We start from the raw sequence: 18,333 nt of genomic DNA, 5'->3' as shown, positions 1-18,333 counted from the left end.
GAAACGCTGTATAATTAGGTCCAAATAATAAAAGTGCCAGGAGATAAAAATGTGAAGTTTTTCAGCGTGGCTATTAATAAAAATCGTATTATTACCTTCAGTCACACTCCATGTAAATATTGTAAATAGTTCTTATACTTATATTCAACCGTTTTTCTTTGGGCTTGATTAGATGTCCCAAAATGCCGCTACAAAATCATACCACTACTCGTAGTTAATTGAACAATATTACGTTTTCTGGTTTTATAAATTAAATTTAAAAGGACTACGATCAACATTTTCTACACCCGATTGCACCATCTTAATGATAATTCCTCTGAGCAGTGAAGATGTTAGTCCCTAACTAAGTACGACCTCGTACGTCAAGATAAGATGTTACTAACATTGCACTGGAAAAAGAGAAGGCGAGAACTGAGAAAAACAACGCCCAAGAGATGATTTACACTTGGCTACTAATGTAACATGTTGTCTGCACAACGCAAGCACTCCTCTTACCACCATCTTCCTTTAATTCAAATCAATTATGATCAATGAAAAGGTCAATGAATGTCGCCACCTCGCTTATCAGGCTCCCAGGATCCGCTATCAACCTCAAACTGGTTCTTTGCCGTATAATCAGTCGCCTGCGCAATAACAGATGACTCGATAATGGATATCGCTTACAGACCATATCAGGCTTTCAGGAGTCTCCTGCACAATAACAGATGCCTCGATAATGGATATCGCTTACAGACCATATCAGGCTTTCAGGATGCCATCAACCTCAAACTGGTTCTCTACCGTAGTCAGTCTCCTGCACAATAACAGATGCCTCGATAATGGATATCGCAAACAAGAAATATCTGGCTCCTAGGATCCGCCGTCAACCTCAAAATTCCTCTATCATAGTGCTGGGCCTGACACTGACTCAACTAACACTGACGGAGGGATACTAACATCAATTATTGAGGTTGAGGATTTCATTCGATCCTTTCCCAACACAAACACACACGGGACTGAACATTGATTTAATTGCCCAGAACAAGTTTGGATTGGCCAAGTATCAAACCAAGAGTGGTGAAAGCAAGTGAAGGGACACATGTAGTTCAGTTGTGCACGGTATCACAGTGAAGGCACATCTTTGGCAACCATAGTCATCGTTCATTGATCTGAACTGATCAAATGGAACACAAATCTATGATCAAAGACGAGGTAGGAGCAAGGAATGCCTATCAAGCAGAGTATGGAAATTTTAACTTGTAACTACTTAGACTTTTTTTAATTTTCTACTCTTTAACAATTGGCTAAGCAGCGAAAGTGGCGTGCCGTTGTAGTCACTGTGTCTGCTCCATCCGTTACAGATTTGAGTTGTATTAACGATTTTATGACTACATAGAAAAGTGCAGATAGTGAAGTAAATTCTTTAAAAATTCACCTTGACCTAAAAGACCATCTCTTGAAATACCATATGGCTTTCAAAACAACATAGACTGTGACGTAGAGCAAAGGAATCGCGACTAGGATACATGATCGACCGACGGACCCGACTGGCATTGTCTTGTCGAGCTTTCTTCACAAAAATGCCATCCTTAACACTGAAGCGTATTTTGTCTAAGTATGTAGAGCTTTGAAAATTTATTTTTTGTAAAAATGTCTAATGTTTTAATTTAAAAATTGTTTTAAAAGTAACAAACCTAAACCAAAATTTCTAGTTGTTGGTGAATACTTCTACACACAGTTATAAAGATACTCCTTATAAAGATTATTATGCAAGGTCATCCTTGAATCACTTTGGCTTCATAAAGACGATGAATCGACAAATTGATTCGAACAAAACTATTGAGAATGGTAACAGAATGTAATAGGCCACATTGCATGGGCTAATTACATGAGACTATCGAAAAAAGGTATTTGTTTGTACTATAAATATGGATTTCAAAATGTTCATATCTGTCGGCTGTCATCATAAACTTATCGAATCAAATTAACAAAACCAGACAATTTAGACGATTTGGAATAATCTTGCAACGAATCTTAATGAAATAAAAGAAGATGGTAAGTCGTTGAACTTTTGAGTTCGACATGTTGCTCACACCATAGGAAATTGTCTAATACAACGCTACAACAATGACATTTCACACGGCCTTGGGAGCCAACACCTCCTAGAATGAATGAGTCACACGGCCGTTGCCTTGACTGGTTTGTCTCATCTAGTTTACACCACCACATGTTTTTCTGAACAGCGTCTATAGATTTTGAAGACTAATCAATAAATCAGTTTTTATTCTGTACTGTTTCACTAGTTCATATTTGCAATGTACTGTATTTGCCACCACGTATATTCTGTATTGAACATTACCTTTATGTATCGGGAAAGGATTCGCTATGTATCCAGCTGCGACAATTAGAACTCAACTGAAAACTACAAACTGAGAATCTGTTGCTTTATTTAAAGAATCCCGGCCATAATAAAACGATATCTGAGAGAAAATCAAAAGGGTTATGGTAATCTACGCCCACCCTGGGCCAGAGTCAATTGCTATGACCGAGTTTCGCCACAGCATAGCGCACGAGGCGCAGGCGGTCAATGATCGACAGCGGCAGCGGCAAGTATGTGCGGCAAGGCGTTGGTAGCGTGTGAAGACTGCGGCAGACAATAGCAAAGCGGCGCGATTGGCCTACTTGTAAACACAGTAATCGATTGTATGTCCATGCCGCGGCGACCTCGTTCCCTATCCGTCATCCTGGCCCTAAACTGCTTCCCGTCCCCATCACGAGGCGCTGCCAATCGATAAGAGGCCTAACTCGGCCAATAAGTAGTGTTCCACGCAAACAGGAATCTGGAAACAGTTGCTGCCGCGATTCTTGCACGTCCCGATCTAAAAGATTAATAGAGTATATGAAAACTGTCAAATAACTAAGTTTGGTGCAAAGCTATTATAACTGAAAACGTGCCCTTCGCACTTCAAAGGGTTTAACATTTTCTGTTGAAGTGCTGTGAAGTTCAGAGAGTGGGGATAGTTCGTATTAACCTAGTTACCCACCAAGAGAATCCTGAGTCATTCTAAGCTCCTTTAGTAAGACGAGACAGGGAAGGAGAGATTCCAATACCCTACTTCAATCTACAGATTATATCATGTAGAAGGGGTTCTTGGAAGGCGAGGATTATCGAAGGCAGGCGGAATCTGTCAGTGATAACCTTTTCAAAGAGAGTTAAAACCGTTTCATTCCATTTTCTCACATTCGAAAGGTGTCGTGGACTTTCTCATTGTGGGCGTTTCACAGAAGGTTCCACATAGCCAGGCACCCCTTCGAGTACATTGGTCCTAATTTTTTAGCCTAACTGGAAAAAAGTCAAATAACTGTGACATTAAGTCTTAATGAAATAATTAACTAATTGGTCCAAAATTATATGATTTATTCTATCAGAAATACAATAAGATATTTTCTATTAAAAATTCGACACTGTATTTTAAACAAGACAAACGTAGAAACTTAGTAGAGGAAATAAAGATTGAGGTAAAGGATACCATTTATTTTCTAGCAAGAATTTCTGGACAAAAATACATTACCAAAACTACTTGTAATGTCGCAATAAAAGAATTTGAAAGCAGAATCTTTCATTAACGTTAGGTGATATTTACACCTTGCTAGCCAGAACTGCTTGAATTTTAAGCCATTTAAGCATTTGGATCGTATAAACAATTATTTGCCTCTGCTCATTTTCTTTTTGCCAATAGACGCAAAGATCACTTGGTGCACAGTGAATCTGCACGATATGTGCATTTAAATTGTAATTAAATCAGTCGATTACTGCAGATTGCTCGATACAATGTTATAGAAATGGTATCAAGAGACGAACAAAGACAGCGGCGCGGCGGTAGTCGCGGAGCCGTGACAACTCGTCTCACGGCCGCGACCGCTCCGACAAGTCAAGTACACAGGCGATGATAAAAACACTTGTGTAACAAAGTCACGGCATTCTGTGCCGCAATATCCTGATCCGTTGTAACAAAGTCACATGTTCTAAACTATCGTTCACGCGAATGATTTGAAGATATTTTTTTATGTTTTAAAGAGAGGTCGATTCCATTTCAAGCTTTATTCTGGTCGTCCTCACGAGCCACGGGCCCGTGCGATGATGTTATCGAACAGAATGAAGAGAATAGTCGATACAGCAATAGGTCGATTGTACTGATAAAATGTGCTGTGGTCGCAGATAGAATTTGAACACTCTCAGATCAGAAGTCCGACATCTTAGATCGTCCGGAACTGTCCAGTCTACGCTGATAATTATCTGTCAGAGTGTGAAGTGGCGGGCCCAACCCGAGGGATACGTAGACCGATCCCAGGATACGCAACCACTCAGCTACCTATGAACCCAAGAACATAACCAGGAAGAATTTATTGGAGGGAGGGGGTCCAGACAACAAGTAGTGGACAAAGAAAAAGGCCCCATTTTCTTCCTTAAAAGGTTCTTGGCCCTTTTCTTTGTTGAGCACGACCTTTCAGCAGTACATATCAGTAATACTGAATTATTTAAATAATAATATGTGTTTACTATAAAAATGATTGTGAAATTGAAATGGGGGGTCCGGACCCCTTGAACCCCCCCGCTGGCAACGTCCTAGTAAATGAACCGTACAGACATCACAGAACCATTACTGTACAATTTTAGTAATAATGTTTTACTTGTAACACGAAGCGAACTTACCCACCTCTAACCTGAAAAATATGACAGTTCGCGTTTTAAAAGTATTTTAAATACCATTACATTAAACAAATTTCCATACGGTAATTAAGTTTCCTTAATAGTATAATGTTATGTTTTCTTGCATTAAAATTGAAATGAACACACGATTCCATTCTTGGCAAGAACATTCCAAGCTAGTTTTCCACCTAGAACAAGCCTGCATGAGATAATAATTGGGAATATACTTTAATATATATAGTTTAAGAAACATAATTAAGCATAACATAATATTAGCATAAATAAACGTTCACTGTGCCAGTTCCTTGTAAGGAGATGCATCGTCCATCTCAGAGAACACATTAAGGGGTTTATCTTGTCATAAGATAATGAGCGCACCAAATTTAACAAAAAGGTCATTAAATTAAAAATAATTGTTGGTTATGTGGAGTTCTTCAGAAACGTGATTTAATAACACATTAACCTCTACACAACTAAAATCATACCAAATCAAGTCATTAGCTGTTTTTGAATTCAGATTTCAGAGAAAATACATTTATTATTTATATGTTTTCACTGATACGACGCATAAAACGTAATCATTTGTAGTACTTTGTGTTGGAATGACGCCTAGTACTTTTCACTACCAAAGTAAATAATTCACACAAAGACATCCCATTCAGATACAAGGCTATTATTGAACTTTATTGCAATAGTCATCTTGATGTAATAAAGACGTGAAAACAACACGGTGGAATCGGCATTGATCTGGAGGGCAGATACAAAGGAATAGTTGATGGAGAAAGTGCGACAATAATAGAGATCTGCAACACTGTAACGGTGTAGTAGTCGCGCAGGCGCAGTCACTCGCCCACCGTAGTACCATTACAGGTCGGCCGTAACGGTTATCCCAGGACAGTTTGCATTGCTTAACATACAACCTAATTTTTCGTGAATTTCCCCTGATATTTCGTGAGTAGAGGAATTTCCCCCTGAGAAAGATCGATCTTCTGCCGCAACATATTATGTACAGTCGAAATCGTTTATCCTCATCTTGACGAAGAGGATAGATTCCAATTCTCTAAACGTTGTGTTATACCTTTTATAACCTATAATGGCAAATATCCGTAATCCTGTTATCCCTTCAAACCTTCCATCGTCAATAACAAACTTAAAAAAAGAAATGGAAGGTTAAAAATAGCAACACGAACTTAAAACTAACGATATATTGAAGGAAGTTACCATATTCTAACAATCAGTATGTCTTGATATGGTTGGATGACACTTATTTAAGAATTTGTGGATTTGTGTCAATAAAAATCTGAGATCTAGCGTTGTTGTCGATGATTTCTTTCTCAAGAAACATTCCTTTACCAATTTCATGAAAAACTAGGTCATGCCGTTATGGTCAACCCCAATGCAAAATTTCCTCTATGCTTCATTCAATTGGCTTCAGGGCTGTCCGTCATTGTCGGGCGAGAATAAACGTATAGTACTGTATTTGATTTTAATCCTTCATTTCAGCTTGCTGATACTGTTCATAGGGAATAATAGGGCATTGACCAGTGTAGCAAGTGCAGAGCAATAACTGTAATTATTAATTATGTGACGAAGGATGTACTTACTGTAAAAACTAAAACTAAAGTGAAAACCCCGTAGTTGCATTGTGTCGTTCGTGCCTGGTAGGTACATGCTACCCTTAATTGTGGAACGTCAGAAAGATTCTTCGAAAAGCCGTTTTCAAGTAGTTTTTTTCCGTCGAAATTAAAGGTTCGAGTATTTAAAGCTGCATTGCGTTGGATGCAAAGATGACAATATATTCAAACCAAGGTAAAACAGTACACTGTATCTATAATTTAGCAACACTACAAAACTAAAACGATGCATGAACTAGTAATCACCAACGATCATCACACATTTTCAATCTTTCACTTTTGTAGCTCTATCTATGTATTTACGTATCACATTTAATGTTGCGCGGCTTCATATTTTCTGCAAATCTCGGTTTACAGATCGGTTCTACACACTTGGTACAACACATGTCAACCGAGTCAATGTATTACGAAGGCGTACTATTCAGTCTAAATATATTTCCCAAATCGGATATTTATCCTATAAAACATGTTGAAAAGTGTGGTCCTTCCAACCAACGCGACAAGCAAACGTGTAAAATTTAACTACTGATAAGCAACCAGATTCGAATACGACTTTCGCAACACAAGTCTGCCAAAACAAAATTAACTCTAGATCACGGCCGTGACGGTAAGCCAGTGCGGCCTACCAAGCTAGAAGTGTACGGTGCCGGTAAGACAGTGCGGCCTACCAAGCTAGAAGTGTACGGTGCCGGTAAGACAGTGCGGCCTACCAAGCTAGAAGTGTACGGTTGCCGGTAAGACAGTGCGGCCTACCAAGCTAGAAGTGTACGGTGCCGGTAAGACAGTGCGGCCTACCAAGCTAGAAGTGTACGGTGCCGGTAAGACAGTGCGGCCTACCAAGCTAGAAGTGTACGGTGCCGGTAAGACAGTGCGGCCTACCAAGCTAGAAGTGTACGGTGCCGGTTTGACAGTGCGGCCTACCAAGCTAGAAGTGTACGGTGCCGGTAAGACAGTGCGGCCTACCAAGCTAGAAGTGTACGGTGCCGGTAAGACATTGCGGCCTACCAAGCTAGAAGTGTACGGTGCCGGTAAGACAGTGCGGCCTACCAAACTAGAAGGGTACGGTGCCGGTAAGACAGTGCGGCCTACCAAGCTAGAAGTGTACGGTGCCGGTAAGACAGTGCGGCCTACCAAGCTAGAAGGGTACGGTGCCGGTAAGACAGTGCGGCCTACCAAGCTAGAAGTGTACGGTGCCGGTAAGACAGTGCGGCCTACCAAGCTAGAAGGGTACGGTTGCCGGTGGTGATGGTAGTGGGCAGTTTCAGTCGGCAATATAATAGATCAATCAACAGCTGTTGGTGGCGAGGTGCGGGTGTCGACAAAAACTGGGTCACCAGCGCTAGCGCTATGTGTAGGGACATCACGCACACAGTGACTGCCGGCTGCCAACTGATAACGTTATTCAGTGTTCACTCGTACAAAGTTCACTACTTACCGCAACATCACGTTTAATGCAATCATTGCTGTATATACCTGAAACGAAACAAATACATTAGTATTTATATAAAGGGTATTTATTACAGAATACCACCACATTTAGTGTACACAACACTGAAATAATAAATAATTCTAGATCCTTTTATAAATGTTTAAGAGAAGTTTAGTTGAAGGACGAAAACGGTTCTATCAGCGAACAGTTTCATAAAAATGGGGGAAGAAACTGTATACTATGCTGCAATTTCAAAATTATAAAAAAGGGAATCAATTAATACTAAATTCTTCCTATTCATCCAATATTCTTAAGAAACCGTGTTCTAAAAATATAATCTATAACTCTATACAGGTCGTTCACAATCGACAAGCAATACTTGAATATTAGTAAGAGTGTATATCGATGTACATTCCATCGTATCAGCTCAATTTGCATTTGCTATACAATCAGATGCCTCATGGAGTTTACTAGTATAGCCGCTATCGCTTCACTTATGTAAGGGAAATTGTAGAAATCTTTCTGGAAGAACGCTGATTATCTGTATTTTATTTAGAACTGCCATTAACTACTGTGGCTTGAAATTACTGACATTACAGGGATGTGAAATAAGATAATGTACGCCCAGCTGTAGTGAAACTTCGTTGAGAACTATCCCACAAACACGTTAAAATAGATACCGAAATCAATCAACGAGAGTCAACTCCACAACAACTGATAGTATAAAAAGTACTAAAGGAACTTGAAGTACGAAATAAGAGTTCTTTAATATTTCTTGTTGTATCTATTGTTATGGAGTAAGAAAATGTGTTAGCAGTTAATGTAAAGGAGGTGAGTGACCTGATGTTGACCCCGGAATGAAGAAAACCGGTCCCAGAGGCGACACTTGAGGTAGTCCAGACCGGGTCATGAGAACGGCCTTGGTCGAAGACTGGGGCCAGAGATGAGGCTAGTAACTGTATACTAACATATTAATATAGCCTATAATTAGTATACAGTTATAAAATGAGGTATATAATTGAATTTAAGTTTGTTATATATTATAAATATTATAATTAGATTATATCAATCAACATAAACATTTGTAAAAATAACTGTTTTACATTGTTATCCTTTTCCCTCCATTTTACGCAATGAATTCATTGTTATTCTCAAACCATCTTGTCCATGAATGATAATTTTTTACATTTATTCTGTACGGCTTTATGAAACATGCATAAGGATATCGAGTCAGTATGTATTATATAGCTTTGTGAAAGGCGTCTAGGAAATATCAGGCATACTCTGTAATAAACACGATAGATATTAATGTATCAGCATTAACTGGCTCATTTATTAATGACAGATTCCTAATGTACAGAGATAAGATTGGAATTACTGCAACAGCTCCAATGGGTGGAATTTTCCAGAGGATTGGATAAATCACTCGATCATAAACTAAATTTTAATTTCAGAAAAATCCTCTAATCAGTTTGAGTCGCCTAAACAAAAATGTCAAATGGGCGTTTCTCCAGTTGTGTGGAAATAGAGGACAGTTCGCCCACCACAACACCACGGTGCCGACGAGCTATTCTGCGCATGCGCTAATCACCTCATATTACTGCATCCGCCTGCTTGTTTTGTTCTTATGTAAAGCTATTTGACACTTAGTTGGTTTTACATCGGGTTTCTGCCCGGTGCCGGTTCAAGTTTCTAGAATTATACCGCTTACCTAACCGGGAACAAGTTACTCCTTCGGTTACTCCCTCGTGTTTATGTGCTATACATCAAGTGCGGTAATCATGAAAACTTAATTGCAAGCGCGTTAGTCCAATCCACCATTTCTTTATCATTTATATCTCTTATAAAATTAATTAAGTACAGACCTGCTCTGCATAACCAAACTTCGAACGTGTGAAAACAGTTGTCCGGCATAAACTACGTCCAATTATCCCAAATTGTAGTTTATGTCTGACAACTAATCAATTAGGTATAATTGAACATAAATAATAAACCCAATAATAATAATTAAATATATAACTAATAAATTTGATAAGAATTGTAGAGCGTAAGTAATGTATTGGAGCCACTAATGATGGAAGAGTTTAAAGTACAAATAAGTAAGTGTAGGGATAATGTTTACTCTTTCAAAGGACCATAATTGATTACATCATTAACCGTGCTCCGACTACAGACAGCGTACCGCATCATTAAGACGGCGTAGAGATGTAAACCTATTTATACCACAGACTGCGTACCATAATCATTACGGTCAACGCAGCGACGTAAACCGTGTTCAGACCACCGACTGCGTACCACAAACATTACGGTCAACGCAGCTACGTAAACCGTGTTCAGACCACCGACTGCGTACCACAAACATTACGGTCAACGCAGCGACGTAAACCGTGTTCAGACCACCGACTGCTGCGTACCACAAACATTACGGTCAACGCAGCGACGTAAACCGTGTTCAGACCACCGACTGCGTACCACAAACATTACGGTCAACGCAGCGACGCGTCGTAAACCGTGTTCAGACCATCGAATGCGTACCGCTATTATTACGGACAGCACAGAGATCCTGCAAATCGTGTCCAGGTTTATTTTACACAGGGTTACATACAACCTAGTCTGCAAAATGTCAAGGACTAATTTTTTGTACTAAAAAATTTACCTTTAGTGTTATTGTTGTAATTATATTTGTTTTCAGTTAATTATTGTGACACTCAGAAATAATGGATATCACAGAGGATGCAGTAATGAATTTCCCTTCGAAATGGATAACTAGAATAACGAAATGGAAGTTAAGAAGTTAGAGTAAAGTCGTCTCTTAAATGAGTAGGAAAACAATATTGGTTATTTATTACTCAATTAGAATTTAAAACATCATTCATTACGGTTTTACGATCCAAATTCTCGACTCAATCGTCTTTCCAATTCTCTCCTATTATTGGATCTCATCGTAACATCATACGCCTAATCAACACGGCAGCACTGAAAGCAACATTCGTTGACTGTGGAATTCATAGAACAATCGAGAAGCGTTCGTTGTAGTGTACAGCGCAGTCAATAAAGCCACCGCTAGTGTGCAGAGGGTAAATATAATAAATTTAGTATCCACAAATCGTGTTATTATATTCCCCATTATATTGTATAGATTTAAAAGCACTCGACAAGTTCTAGTACGAATAATTGCAATATTGAAAATGGATTACAAACAAAAGAAATCCATGTGGATGGGGAAATCCATTCGCCTATTTTCACATTTCCAAACGTGGCGAACTAACCTTTGTTCATGCACGTGGCTTTTACTTTCGTTAAATTATGTTTTTGGGGTGAAATTGGTCCGGGTGGTGTAGCCTCTGTCTCCTTCGGGCCGCTATAAAACAGGGACAATGGGAACAATAATAACAATGGGGCGGGCTGCCAGCTGGCTGGCGTTAGCGAAATTAATTAGCGAGTTGAGTCAGTTACAGTGTGACAGAATAGAGCAACTTGTACAAAGTTGAGCAGCGGTGAAGTCGGGGACTTTCTGTCACTTCATGCCGGCTCGCTGCAGGGCATGGTCCATTCTGTACAACGAGAATGTGAATCTGTTAGAGACTGTAGGCAGGAGAACACAGTAGGCAGTACACTTCTCTAAGTTGACCAACTCGGTCTTAATTCAATCTTAGTCACATTATTTTATTTTATATGTTTGAAAATAACATAAAATACATTCTACCAGCTTTTTCTTATTGGAATCTAATACTCAATTTATAAACAAAAACTCCAATAATTATGACATTTTATTTTTGTAAGGCCATTCGTGTTCAAGGAATACATAATCAGGCCCACTTCACTGAAATAAGTGGTTAAAGTAACAATACAAACAATATACACTTAAATAAAAACACATGTCATTAAAAATATAAGATAGACAAGATTGAGATATAATATATATAATTTATACAATACAATTTTGAAACGATTTTTATACAGAAGAACCAAAATGATTTAAAAAATAATGAAACTGAACCTTTCCAAAATTCACCGTTACTGGCGTTAATCTAATTAAATATTAATTTTTACATATACAGTAGACATACTTCCTGGTCTTTAAAATTGTATCTCTTTGTATTTTTAATGACGTGTTTTTATTTCAGTCTAAATTGTTTGTATTATTACTTTAACCACTCTTATTTCAGTTATGTTGGTCTGATGATGTGATCCTTGAACACGAAAATCCTCACAAAATAAAATTTCATAATTATTGGAGAGTTTGTTTATAAATTAAGTGTAACATTAAATGTTGCAACAAAATTAAACATTACAAAAATTAAACCGATATATTATGTCAGTGGCGAATATTTAGTCAACGAATGTCTGTCAATAACTCGTTAATATACAGAAGCTACCAGACATGGCAAGTCTGTCACCATCTCGGATGAAATCAGCAGCAAACCTAGCCACAACGATTGGGAAGCTCATTAGCCTAATGGCATAAGTCTGTGTCGGTCTGTTGTGTTTAGATAAATAAAACAACGTAGGGTACAGGCGAGGCATGCCAGGGACTAGGAGGTATGCTGCCTGCAGATACCCCAGACCAATACAGAAATAATAGACTCGGATGTTCTCTAATCGACTACTTGAATCGTTACACAAATTGACTGTGTTGATATTCAATCGGAGGAATCAACACAATGGTTTCTTTTTCTTCTACAAAAATGTGTTGGTCGTAACGTGACTAACAACAAGTGCAACAACAACAACTAATTGAATTTCGATACAACAAACACACGTGCCACCCAAGCCATGTGAGTTATATACTTGATTAGTATGAAATTGTCACTTATGATAATTGTAATCTGCAAAACAGTGCAATTATTCATCTCATGGCGGGTAAGAGGTTTCCTGATGACCTTGACAAGGCCGGCCAAGTGATGAGAGGGCATCCAAGGTTATGCAGAGCGCCTCTTGTTTTGCATTACGATGAGATGATTTCTTGATAGACGATCCTGTGGTTGTATCATCCTTATTTCTTCAGCACCTCACTTCAGAAACGAACTACAACTTTTCTATTTGTTAAATTGCGTGAAGCGGCATTATAAAATAAAACTCAAAACAAATTAATTCGACAAACAATATCCTATTTGATCGAACCTATTACTGGAATGTTGATTTTGGATGTACTCATTAGTATAAACACATACAGGTACGTAGATATAATTAGACAATTAAAATGTAATAAAATCTTTAAAAATAGTGAAATCCAAAAATGTTGAGACCAATATTCACTATAAATGTAATTTCCAGAAACGAATTTCGGATGTCTACTGATAAGGTAGTGAGAGAAATTTAAATATTTAAACCATATCTAGAAAAGTATCTTGGTTATATTCTATTACCAGTAAACATTTTGTTACAAAGCATGAAAACATAAAATTATTTATCAGAATCAGGGCTGCAAATTTGATGTTTTTTTCTTAAAATAAACTGAAAATTAAAGAAAAAAAATACACTTCTTAAATTTATTTTAAATTATATTGAAAAAAGGAGACCTCTCAACTAAAAATTGGAGTTTATTGCATCCGTCATCTAACTTGCTCGTATCTTTCAGTATTTCGTATTTTTACATAGCATCAAAATTTGGATAAATATTATCCACATCAGTAGGCACCCTGACCGAAAATGAAGCTTGTCTGCATTTTGAATCCTTTAAAACTTGCTTGCCACACATACTACACTGACATAAATTTCATGTCTGTCTTTGTTTAAACATCGGAAAACCCTCAAGATTGTGGTAACAATGTGGGCTATGATATAACAAAACAGCGTCATTCAAGGTTTCAAACGCGGCGTGAAAACTGCACAAAGTACAAAATCGCACGTGGTCTCGTGAAACTCGAACTATCACAGTAAATTTGTGACCAAAGCAAAAAAAATCGACAATCGACAAAAATTATGTATGCAATTTCCCCTCGATCTTGGTATAATATCCCTACTTTTAGCGTTCCCCACACAGAGGGGGGGGGATATCGATGACACAGTTTAGAATCGGATTTGGCGAGATTCTTTGTAGAGATTTGACCTATTATAGGTTTAAGGTTCGCTCAGAGGACACACACTCTGTGCGTTGCTTCCGACCCATAATTCGTGACAAGCCTGATGATGCAACCACATCTGTCAAAACCGAACCGGCCAAAATTACTACATTTGCCACTCATTTAATTAAGTAAATGACAGGCGCCGCGTCGTGACCCACTACTAGACTACGTCATGTCGCCAAGATGTTTATTTCATTGCCGCATATTAACCTGGCAGAATATGCCGCATATTACCGCGCGGGTAGAAAGATGGGATTAAACCAGTCAAAGTCGCTATCGAATAGTCGTGAAGAAATCAATTGTCTCTTTCTTGCAACAAAGACAAGACCAATGGGACTGCTGAAACTTCACCTTACCACACAGGACAAGTTGTAGTCCACACAAAACTGCTCAAAATCTCGTGACAACGCTCTTCAGCTGTCAACAGAGTATGTAGCGATCGACTAAATTACGTTGCACATGGTCGGATGTGCAGTGTAGGAAAATTAATTTCTTACGCAATTTGAAAACCTGAGTCCCTTTCCTACATAGTTAAGATATGTGAAAGCTGTACGTAATTTAGTTAAGCTCTTTTAGAATCCATTGCGTATCGAACTCTCGTTTTCTTTAATATTTAATAAATACCGATTCAGAGTATCACAATTATATCTAGGCCTAATTTTAGTTTAGTTTATACAACTTTTAAGAGCCGACGGTCATCTTGAATTTAGTCCCTTAGAACAATGTTTAACTTCAAATACTTAACATCTTTTGTCGTATTCATACGAAATCACCAAACGCATTGTAGGTTGCTCTGCACAATAATAATAAGATAAAACATACTTTATTTAATTATTAAAACATTACAAAAGGTATACACGTTACAACACAATACAAATATAAGTCAAAGTCAAATCTTTAAAGTATTTGAGGTTGGGCATTACTCTTATGACATCAAGGTTTTTTCATTACAGCCAGTTCTTAACGACACTTTGTTTTGTAACTCTATTTTACAATTTAGCACAAAACGTATTCAACAGTGAACCCCTATGTATTTCCCAACGCTCCTTGTAAACACAAACCAACCATCTGTTCTTTTTCTAAATATATTTTTTTTAAATTACTAATTGAACTCAATACTTTCTGCTATTATATTTTAATGTGTCTTGTTTTGCATTACTTGTTGTATATTTGACTAATAATTTTCACGATTATAATTCCAAGATTAGACAAGATTACGATCAGCTGACAGCGTGGGAGATGGATGGGCGGGGGCGGGGGTATGACGTCACCAATCACTAATGAAGCAAATAATCCACAAGACCCGACACTGACAGACAGAGAGGAGAGCCTAACCTCTGACATTCGGTTATATCGCACGACACGCACCCACCCCCCCCCCTCTCACCCCATACACAAGACCCGACACTGACAGACAGAGAAGAGAGCCTAACCTCTGACATTCGGTTATATCGCACGACACGCACCCCCCCCCTCTCACCCCATACACAAGACCCGACACTGACAGACAGAGAGGAGAGCCTAACCTCTGACATTCGGTTATATCGCACGACACGCACCCCCCCTCTCACCCCATACACAAGACCCGACACTGACAGACAGAGAAGAGAGCCTAACCTCTGACATTCGGTTATATCGCACAACACGCACCCCCCCCCCTCTCACCCCATACACAAGACCCGACACTGACAGACAGAGAGGAGAGCCTAACCTCTGACATTCGGTTATATCGCACGACACGCAACCCCCCCCCCCCTCTCACCCCATACACAAGACCCGACACTGACAGACAGAGAAGAGAGCCTAACCTCTGACATTCGGTTATATCGCACAACACGCACCCCCCCTCTCACCCCATACACAAGACCCGACACTGACAGACAGAGAAGAGAGCCTAACCTCTGACATTCGGTTATATCGCACGACACGCACCCCCCCCTCTCACACCATACACAAGACCCGACACTGACAGACAGAGAGGAGAGCCTAACCTCTGACATTCGGTTATATCGCACGACACGCACCCCCCCCTCTCCCACCATACACACAGACAGGGTGAAGTAGGCAGTTAATTAGTTCAGATCACAAGTATACAATATATGCTTCGAGTGCGTTGTCGGTCAAAGACAAATACAACAATGGACCTCAGACATATTCTTAAAACAAAGGAAGAAGAAATATTTAAGGTTGACATTTTACCCCCTCCAGGGAGAGTGTGTACTCATACTTATTCCTTGTAATCAAACTGCAAGTTATTGTTCAGTGCCGATTGTATCGACCACCTCGAACCAACAACCCCTTGACGTCAAACACTTGATCTGATTTTTCGTTATAGAATTATGGATGACTCATTTTTAAATATACGAAACTCATATAAAAGTTATTTTAGTATTTTTGATATTACTATTGGATATTCATAAAGAGAACATTAAACATTCAAAGCTTAATTGAAACTCAAAATAGTTTTTATATGTACGTTTAACATGACACATATCTCATAATCTCCCATGAACCCTTGGTCAATACGTCATATCCGAATGGAGCTTTCTCATGTATGTATGTGGCTCTTTTGTGTGGTTGGCGCAAAGACAAAAAAAATTAAATTGCATTATTTCAATTTGAGGCTACAATAAGGCTGTAGACGTGTTAGAGGATTGATACCGTTATTAAGGGGTTATAACCGTTATTTTATTACAACCGACTCATTAGAAAAAACAATGATTTACTTAGTTATTTAGTTGAGCAACATTTGTCACTAAACCTCATTATCCAATACGGTAATGAAACGCTGAACACTTCAGCGTTCCTTACGCAAGGAACATCTCTCGTTAACTGTTTATTTAAACAGCTATTGTCGTGGGAAAATGTATCACAACCGGCTAACACAGCACTGAACTTGTTCAGCAAAAGCGGGTTCCTGAGGTTTCACTAAACAATTACTTTCAAAAGGTTCCGACATAATAAATCCCTTTGAGCAGATGTTTTCCCTGGCACAAAGTAAGAGAAACATTCTACGACATTCCTCTATGCTGACGGAACTCTCGCCAACTTAATATCAGCACCGCGTTTCTTTGAGGAAAGAAAGTGATATTTTGCGTTATTCACTATCTGTGCAAAAAAGAAGCATTTTTTATGAAAATATTGCACGTGCTGTACGTTTTTATCGGTGAGTTCACGAACTTCCCGTGTCGCACGAACTTCTGACGAACTTCCACCCTTGCTGAACCCATTTCATACACAGAATATTGCATCTAGAATAATCTGTAGTTTTCATCTAGGAGCCGAAAATCAATTTGCACTGTATAAGCACACAAATGATTTTTTTCGTGAAATTTATAAAGGAATTTTCCTTAAGATCGATCGTCTTGGCGAGGCTCGAAATGGGAGGGTATGAAAAAGGGGTTATAAATATCGAATAACAATATTTTTCATATGGCATATTATTTTTTGTAGCTTCATACACATAAACCCAACTATCAGGCACGGAAACGCTTAAAGTATCCTAAGCTAACTCTGTGAACGCCGACATTTTCACTTAAAGTATTGAAATTTAGATTCTTTGATTCGTAGGTATACTCTGACTCTAATATAAAAGTCATTTCTTTCTTAGGACAGGTTACTCTATTGATTTCACGACAAACTAGGTCGTGTGCTTATACAATGCAAATAGGTCCTCAGTTCCCAAACAGTTTTTTTTTATTCTCGTTTGTTTTATATTGGATCAAGTTACAAGTGATTTTAGTCATTTAAGCTACATTCGGCTACTGCTATGTATACTGTAGTACATATTAATAAACGTGTGCTCCAGCCGTTATACTAACTGAGTGCTTGCTCACAAAACAATACGATAACACATAGCAAAACTCAATTCGGAATTAATTAAGTGTCAACAAATAATTTGGGAAAGAGAGACAGCGATGGATCAATACCTAATTAACTATCAATCATATGTTATATAGTTTATAACAGATGAATACTAGTTATTTCTTGATGGTAAGTTGAAATATCACGGCGGCCACTCAGCGGGAACATCTGTGCGTCACTGGAGGCGAAAATAATCACGGACACAGTGAATGAATTCTGCTAACAGATCTGTCAGAAATAGCAGCGCCGAGAGTGGAGGCTTCACTAATATGATTTACAGACGATATCTCGTTACTGGGGTGGAATGGATGATGGGGGAGGGGGAGGTTGGTGCCAATCCCAGGCCAACAAGGTTCTCATTCATGACGTACCTCTCACACCATCGAACTCTTACTGATGGCTTCTGTGTCACACCTAAACACAACGGGTATCACGTCACAGTGAGAAAAACCTGTTAACAATAATTGTTAATACTGCCGTTAATATTTCATTATTCTCACTGTACTGTAACTGTCATGAATATTTGCCATTGAGTAATAATTTCATTACACTACATCTTAAGTGTACATAGATTTGTTTTCTGACGTAGCATACGGAATGATTTCGACGAAATTAAAACATAATCATCTTCAAGGAAAAAAAGAACTT

This window comes from Homalodisca vitripennis, chromosome 4 (genome assembly GCF_021130785.1).
Source record: "Homalodisca vitripennis isolate AUS2020 chromosome 4, UT_GWSS_2.1, whole genome shotgun sequence".
In the NCBI taxonomy this organism is placed as follows: Eukaryota; Metazoa; Arthropoda; class Insecta; order Hemiptera; family Cicadellidae; genus Homalodisca; species Homalodisca vitripennis.
The sequence above is the reverse complement of the archived record's forward strand: the minus strand, read 5'-3'. Positions refer to the sequence as shown.